Here is a 7,131-nt window from a genome sequence, read left to right as displayed (position 1 = left end):
TGCATGCATGTGTGTGCCCCTGTTTACACGTGTGTATGCAGTGTGTGTGTGCATGCCCATGCTCACAGGTATGCATGTATGTGTCCAGCGTGTGCATGTGTCCACGTATCCACGTGTGTGTATAATGTGTGCACACACCTGTGTGTGTGTATGTGTGTGTGGTATGTGCATGCATGGACATTCATGCTTGTGAGTGTGGGTGTGTGGTGGTGTTGATGCCATGTCAGGGCCTGAGAAGGGGGTGCTGGTTCCCTGCTCAACTTCAGCCAACACACCCCAGGAGCTTTTGGGGCCTGTCCCTTTCCCTGGAAAGTGTCAGTCCCGTCCTGGCCAAAAAGGGCAAGCAAGGGGTGCTGGTGGGGCTGGTGTCCTCAGTCCTCCCAGTAGTACACCTAAATCTCTGAGCCCCACCTCTGCCGGACAGCACCTGGGGTGGAGAGGCTGGCGTGACCAGTAGATGGACAGCCGGCTCTCCATGTGGCTGGGTCCTCCCACCAAGTGGGCAGCTAAATCAACAGGCCCAGAAATCGGAGAGGGGCCCAGGGCCTGGCTATGCATCGGTCTGTTTGTTTGTTTGTTCTGGAGTTGTGGGAACTTCCAGACTGCAGGAGGCCCTGGGAGGGGGGTAGGGGTGCTACCACCCAGGCCTAGCTGACAGCCCCATCTGGCCGGCCATCCCTCTCCCCAACTCCCTGTCATGTCCCCCTGGAACACAGCACCCCCATGAAGGGGCACAGTTAGGCCCTAGGCAGAGGGGAGGCTGTGACCCAGCTATGCATGGCTGTGCAGGCCCGGGCCCATCCCCTCCTGGCTCTAAGGGGCCTGGTGTCACAGGGCTGTGTGTCTCTCTGTCCTGTCTTCTCTTCTCCCCACTACTGCCATCGCCTCTGGTATCTACCCATCAATTCTCGGTTTCCCTATTTGCTACCCCGCAGTCACCATCCCCAGAGTCCAGGCACCAGCACTCCAAAGATGCAGCAAGCCCTGCTCTGGGACCAGGAGGCAGGTGACACTGGGGTCCAGAAAGAGTCCTAGGGAGGTCAAGGGAGGGGTGAGAGGGCCAGCCCCTTCCCTAGCCATGCTTCAACACCCCCCCCCATGTCCCCTCCAAGCCACCAGAGTGCACACACCAGGCTGTTTCTAACTCCTGGACTTTTGCCAAGAACTTCATGGGATCTGCCTGGCCGGGCTCACTTGGGCATCCCCTCAGAGCCCTCAGTCACCCCTCGCGTGAACCCCGCTGTGGGCGTGGGGCCCCCAGGCAGGACTTCGGATGGCACTCTGCCACACCCCACAGAACTCGGGACTGGGCAGACATGCATTCCCGCCCAGCAGAGGTCTCGGTAAGAGCCCAACACCGAGGAGGATGCCTAGAGGTGGGCTCTCAGGGGATTCTGCTTCAGCAGGGGGAGGGGCATGAGGAGGGAAGGGTCAGGGAGCAATGAGAGGTCAACGGAGCCACTGCTCCTCTGGGCACAGTGACTCCTCAAGCTGGAGAGAGGGATTCGCCTCCTCCAGCTTTGCAGGACAGCGTCACAAGAGATCAGATGTGCGCACTGCAGGGCCAGGGCAGGAAACTGCTCTTGCCCCCATTCTGGCCCCAGCCCCGGGCCACACCATAGCGCCTGAAGATCCCCCCAGCCCAGTGCCAGACCAGCACCCGGAGGGTTTGTAAATCCACGGCATGTGGTCAGACGGTACTCAGGCAAGCAGTATCCCATGCAGGGCGCCCGCTCACTGTGCAGCCTGGGCTCCAGGGAGATGTGGGGGGAGGGGGAACGACTGAGCCTGATTCTCCTCAGCAGGGAGCTGGAGGTTCTCTCTGCTCAGTGGCTGGGGATCAAGAGTAAGGAGGCCACAGCCCAGCCACTGTGCAGACAATGTGGCCATGGCAGCCCCACCCGTCTGCCTCCAGAGCTTGGGGTCCCTGCCTATCCACACCAGCGCCACCTTGAAAGCCAGGTTCACAGCGTCAGGGCCAAAGCACCTTTGCTGGATGGAGGAATGATGGGGTGCACCTGAGGGACTAAGGCACCAGTGAGGCACCAGTGGCTGGCCGGAGTGTCGAGGTGGGGATGGAGCTGGGAAGAGAGAACGGAGCCACCCAGTGTGCCGGCCTCCCCGGGCTCCAGCGAAGCTTGCCTCCCTCTCACCCCTGCTGCTGCCCTGTGGAGACGGCTCTGAAGGATCAAGACTCGCTCGTCCTGGGGTGGAGGCGCTGACTGAGGCAGAAAAGCAGGGTACAGGGTGCTCCTGGTGCAGGACTTTCCTTTGAGACCCCTGAGGCCAAGTCTAAGCAGACACTTGAGGCAGCTCCCGACTGATCAATCCTGAAACGAATTAATGGGATCGAGTAAAGCCCGGCTCTTTCTGTCTGTGCCCTGGGAGGCGCAGCCTGGTTCTGCCCTGATCCAAACTCTGGTTCCTGGAGGAGGGGGTCTTCAGTGCGCCACGCACCCACACCCTGTGGAAGCCTGCAGGGATCCATCTGCGCATGCATTTGCCCCACATGGCGGGAGACCCACGCTGGGGGCACGGGTGCTGTGCCCCTGGTCTTCAGCAGCACCTGAGTGCAAGGATCCGAGGGCTTTGCGCTGGCCCGAGATGCACAGGGGTGCACAGGTCCTTCCAGGGCTGGGAACGGAAAACTTCGGAGGCAATTAGCAGCAGCCGTTGCAGCGCTAGAGGTGTGCCTTTGCAAATGGACGGATGAGAAGTGGGGTCCAGCCAGAAGAGTGTGAAGGTGCCTGTGGTGACAGCTCCCCTGGGGGAGACACGTGCACTCTCCGGAGGCGGAGCCGGGCAGGCAGCCCGCTAGTCAAGACTCTCCAGGGGCCACCTCCTGCACGCTGGGGAGAAAACCTCCGACACAGGGCTTGCTTCAGGCAAACTCCAAAGATGCCAGGGCGAGGGGTGGCTGAGCCTTCCAGGGTGGTGCTGGGGCAGAGCCGAGTGCCCACGTGGGACCCCGTGCGGGGCCCGGAGGGAAGCAAAGGCTGCAGCCGCCCTGGTGCCGAGGCCGTGCCTCGGTCTCAGCCTCCTCCTGCTCCTCCCGCCTCCTGCCCTCAGCCGGACTTCTGGTCCCCACCCCGTACCTACCGGCGGCCCGGCAACGCCCAGCCTCGGTTTTAGGGCCTGTGAAATGGTCTCATAGTAACCCTGACTTCGCAGCCAGCCGGGCTGCAAAATGCGGCTCTTGTCTTCTCTCTGCGCTCCAGGCAGAGGGGCGAACGGCGCCCCGAGAAGGCAGACCCGGGCGGCTCCGGACCGCCGGCAGTTCGACCCTCCCGGCCCGCGCAGGCCGGCGCCCCGCCAGGCCTCCTACCTCGCGGTACTGGAGGCGCGGCCGGCAGGGGGAGCGAGGCGGAAGGGAGCCGCGGCCGGCCAGGACGGAGGGTGGTTCCGAGAGGCGCAGCCGGGGTGGGCGGTGGAGGCAGCGACTCCGCCGCGGGGGAGGCTCGCGCGGCCTCGCGCTTCGAGCTCTTCGGGCCCTTCCAGTCGAGGGCTCCAGGAGGGCCGGGGCATTGAGCAGCGGGTTGCGGGTTCTGCAGTCGCGCGGGTGAGTATCGGCCGCGGGTGGAAAGGGGTCGACCCCGCGACGACGGAGCGGCCTCGGGGAGGAAGGACCCCCAACTCTTCCCGGGGCCCTTTTCCTCGACCAGGGTTTGCCCTACCCACAGAGTCCTCTGCTCCCGCACTTCTGCCCTCCCAGCCCGGCCCGGCGGGTCCCAGTTCCGGCAGGAAGGGGTTAATGAGGGGCTGGGAGGACCGTGCGCTGTCCTCCACCACCTCAGACACGGAGGGCCAAGGGCCTCAGGAAGGGGCCCCAGAGGCCCATCCAGGAAGCCCCAGGGCTTTTCACTTTCACTTCTCCCTTCTCAATATCGGTGTCACCCTCAGACTCCACATCTGGCCACTGCCCTCAGGCGTGTGCCCAGATACAGGCAGACGGCTCCCCAGGTGCACAGGACACAACCACTAGCATCCCCACATGCTGGGGCAGCATGCATCCCAGATAATGCACAACCGCACACAGGAGCCCCTCCCAGAGCCCCCACATGGGCCCTACACACAGCCTGCAGGGCCCAGGGCCTCTCTGGGCACAGACTGCCAGCATGAGGTACCCCTGGTGACACTGCCCTGCACACCTTTCTGGGTGTGGACTGCCAGCAGTGGGCACACCTCCTGCAACACTGCCACAACCTGGCCCCACCAATGTCCCCTCCCAGCTGGGCTCTCCCCTCCATCAGAAGAAGCTCTTCCTGGGGTCCTGGAGGCAGTGCGCTGTCCTGCTCAGGGAAGAGGAAGAGGGACCTCAAGGCCAGCTGATTCCACATCTCACTCCCCCCCCCCCCCCCCCCCCCCCCCCCCCCCCCCCCCCNCAGTGTCACTGTCACAGCCCCAAATAGTCACTCAGGGCTGAAGGCACCCTCTGGCACCAGCTTCCCTTTCCCTCCACACTCCACAACTATAGCCACTACAGCTGCAGCCAGGGGGCAAGTAGGGGGGCTCACGGTACAGGAAGTCACACACACCACACCCCAGTCATAGACCCACATGCTCCCGCGCTGCACTCACCGCCTCATGCTCTTTCCTGGACCTCAGGCCCAGGAGCCAGTCCCTTCCTACTGGAGCTTACGCACCGGTCCTCAGTTCCTGAGCCTTCCCCACATTCTAGCCAGCACCCTCTCCAGCCTGGGGTCTGAGGCCCAGGGATTGTAAAAGCCTTGGAATAGGCCGCCTGCCTCCCACCCTCATCCCAGGCAAGCGCAGGCGAAGCCCTACAACATGGTTGCAGGCAGAGAAGCCTTGCAAACAGAGGCCCTGACGGCCAGAGCCTCAGTGAAGGGGCAGAGAGGCTCCTGGGAGGCTGAGAGACTTGATGCTCTGCCGGGGAGACTCTGGGCCACAAAGCCACAGATGTCTTGAACTGGTCAGAGAAGACCTCAGTGGCAGTAGGTGAGGGAAGGCATAGGCCAAGTTAGGCCTTAGTGTCCTGGATGCCTGGGCCTAGAGGCCTTGAGGCCTCAGGGTGGGCCTTGCCTCACTCTGCTGGGCCTGCTGGACACCAAGGCAGCAGGGCCTTCCCAGGTGGGCAGGGTGGGTGGCAGGGGGCAGCATACAATCCGACCCAGCGGCCTGAACTCCTCCGACGTGTCCTCGGCTCCCTGGGCCAGTCCAGGCCCCGCCCCCGGCCCTCCCTGCGCCCAGCCGGTGCGCGGGGAGGTCGGAGGAGCGGGCACTGCCCACCCTCCGGATGTATAAGCGTCCTGGCCAGAGGCGGGTGGTGCGCGCGGGTGCGCGTGACACTCGGGCTCCTGGGCTGCGCGGCCTGGGCGGCGTCCCTCTGCTCGGGGTCCCCAGCCACGACAGTGAGCCAGCTGAAGGGGGGTGGGGGGCGTTTGCTGGGCCGGGTCCTGTTCCGCCGCGCTGAGGGACGGACGACACCACAGCTCTGGGGTTGTCTGCCTGTGGCCAGTGCCGGAGCCCGAACTGCCCTCTCCTCACCCAGGTGCAGGGGCAGCCAGGGAGGAGGAGGCGGGAGGGGCTGAGGGCAGGGGCAAGGCTGAGCCCAGGCGGCCCCACGGTGATCCATCGATGCCTCACTGACATGGGCTGAGGCTGGGCGCTCCCGGTGCAGCTGCTTCCACTCGGGGGCTGTAGAACCCGACAGTGGCTTCGCCGGACAGAGGGAACCCCGGCTTTGGTGGGAACAGCAGGATGTTCGAAGGGCGCTGGTCACAGAGGTCCCTGGGAGCAGAGGCCGGGGGCAGGGAGCTTGAAAAACAGAAGGGCCCCACACTCCCAGGGCGCTCCACCCATCTGGGCCCCTTGGCTGCCACCAGCCTGGAGTGGGGGGCCGTGACGCCATAATCCCCTGGGCCCAGGGCTGGAGGCTGTGAGTGGCACCGCACGCCCCCGCCCCCGGGTCCCGTGGGCTGGGCCGGCCTCGGTGCGGCTGGGTGCACGCAGTCGGAGGCGGCGCCGGCCAGGCCGCCCGGGCGCCTATGGACGCGCGGAGCCCGCTGTCTCCCCGGGCCAGCGCGTTCAGCATCGCCTCTCTGGTTGCAGCAGAGGCCGCAGAGCGCACCGTTCGCCTGGGCCCCCGGTCCTCCGACCAGGCGAAGCTTCGCCGGCTGTCGGGATCCCCGGCCGGGATGCACTTCAGCACCGTCACCAGGGACATGGAAGGTGAGCCGCCCCGCTGTGTCTACAGGGACCCGCCGGCCAGACCCCCTGCCACTGCTGCCGTGGGGCCCAAGCAAAGAGTGTTGGCAGGGCCCGGGGAACAGAGTGGGTGGAGGGAGCTCTATCGGGGTGGGCTCCAGGCTTCCAGTGACTCTGGAGCAGAGAAGAAGGGCAGGCATCCTGCCCAAAGCCTGTGCACCCTCCAGCCTGGGGACCCAAACGCAGAGACGAGCAAGCAGCTAGACTCAGGCCCAGAATAGGACTAATGGAAGCCAGGAGGGACAGGAGAGGAGGACCAGAGAAAGGTGGCGGAGGTGGCCACAAGCTGGGAGAGGTGGAGGGAAGGTGGCAGGAGAGGAGAATGTCACAGAGTCTGGGAACCCGGGAAAACGAGCTAGAGACAGTGGTGAGGGCAGCGGGAGGAAAAGAAATTGAGAAGAGAGAAAACACAGAAAACTCAAAAGGAAGGTCGGAAAAAATGAGAGAGATGAAAAAGAAATAGAGTGAGAACGAAAAAGAAGAAAGTGAAGGGAAATTTAAGACAGAAAATAAAGTCATAAAAAAGGGAAAAGCTAGAGAAAATCTCCAGTTTTTATTTTGTTAAAAAAGAGAGAAAGAAAAAAAAAATCCTGAATAACAGGAAAAGACCTACAGAAATAAGCGGCAAAAGGCAGACTGGAAAGAAAGACGAAGTGATGAAAAATGAAGTGGAAAGAAAGGAGAGGGACAGAACTGGAGAAAGAAAGAGGCAGAAAATACAACAGAATAAAGAGAAACGAAAGAGATAGTGGAAGAAGGAAAGAGGATTAGGAGGGAAAATTTCATCGACGAAGACAAAGGTAAAGAAATAACAAATTGGAAAAAGCCTGGAGAGAGAAAGGAGAAATGCAACGCGGGAGGGCGGCAGAGCGAGGGGCGGCGGACGGCCCGGCGCTCTGGGGG

This window comes from Ailuropoda melanoleuca, chromosome 14 (genome assembly GCF_002007445.2).
Source record: "Ailuropoda melanoleuca isolate Jingjing chromosome 14, ASM200744v2, whole genome shotgun sequence".
NCBI classification, from domain to species: domain Eukaryota; kingdom Metazoa; phylum Chordata; class Mammalia; order Carnivora; family Ursidae; genus Ailuropoda; species Ailuropoda melanoleuca.
The sequence above is the reverse complement of the archived record's forward strand: the minus strand, read 5'-3'. Positions refer to the sequence as shown.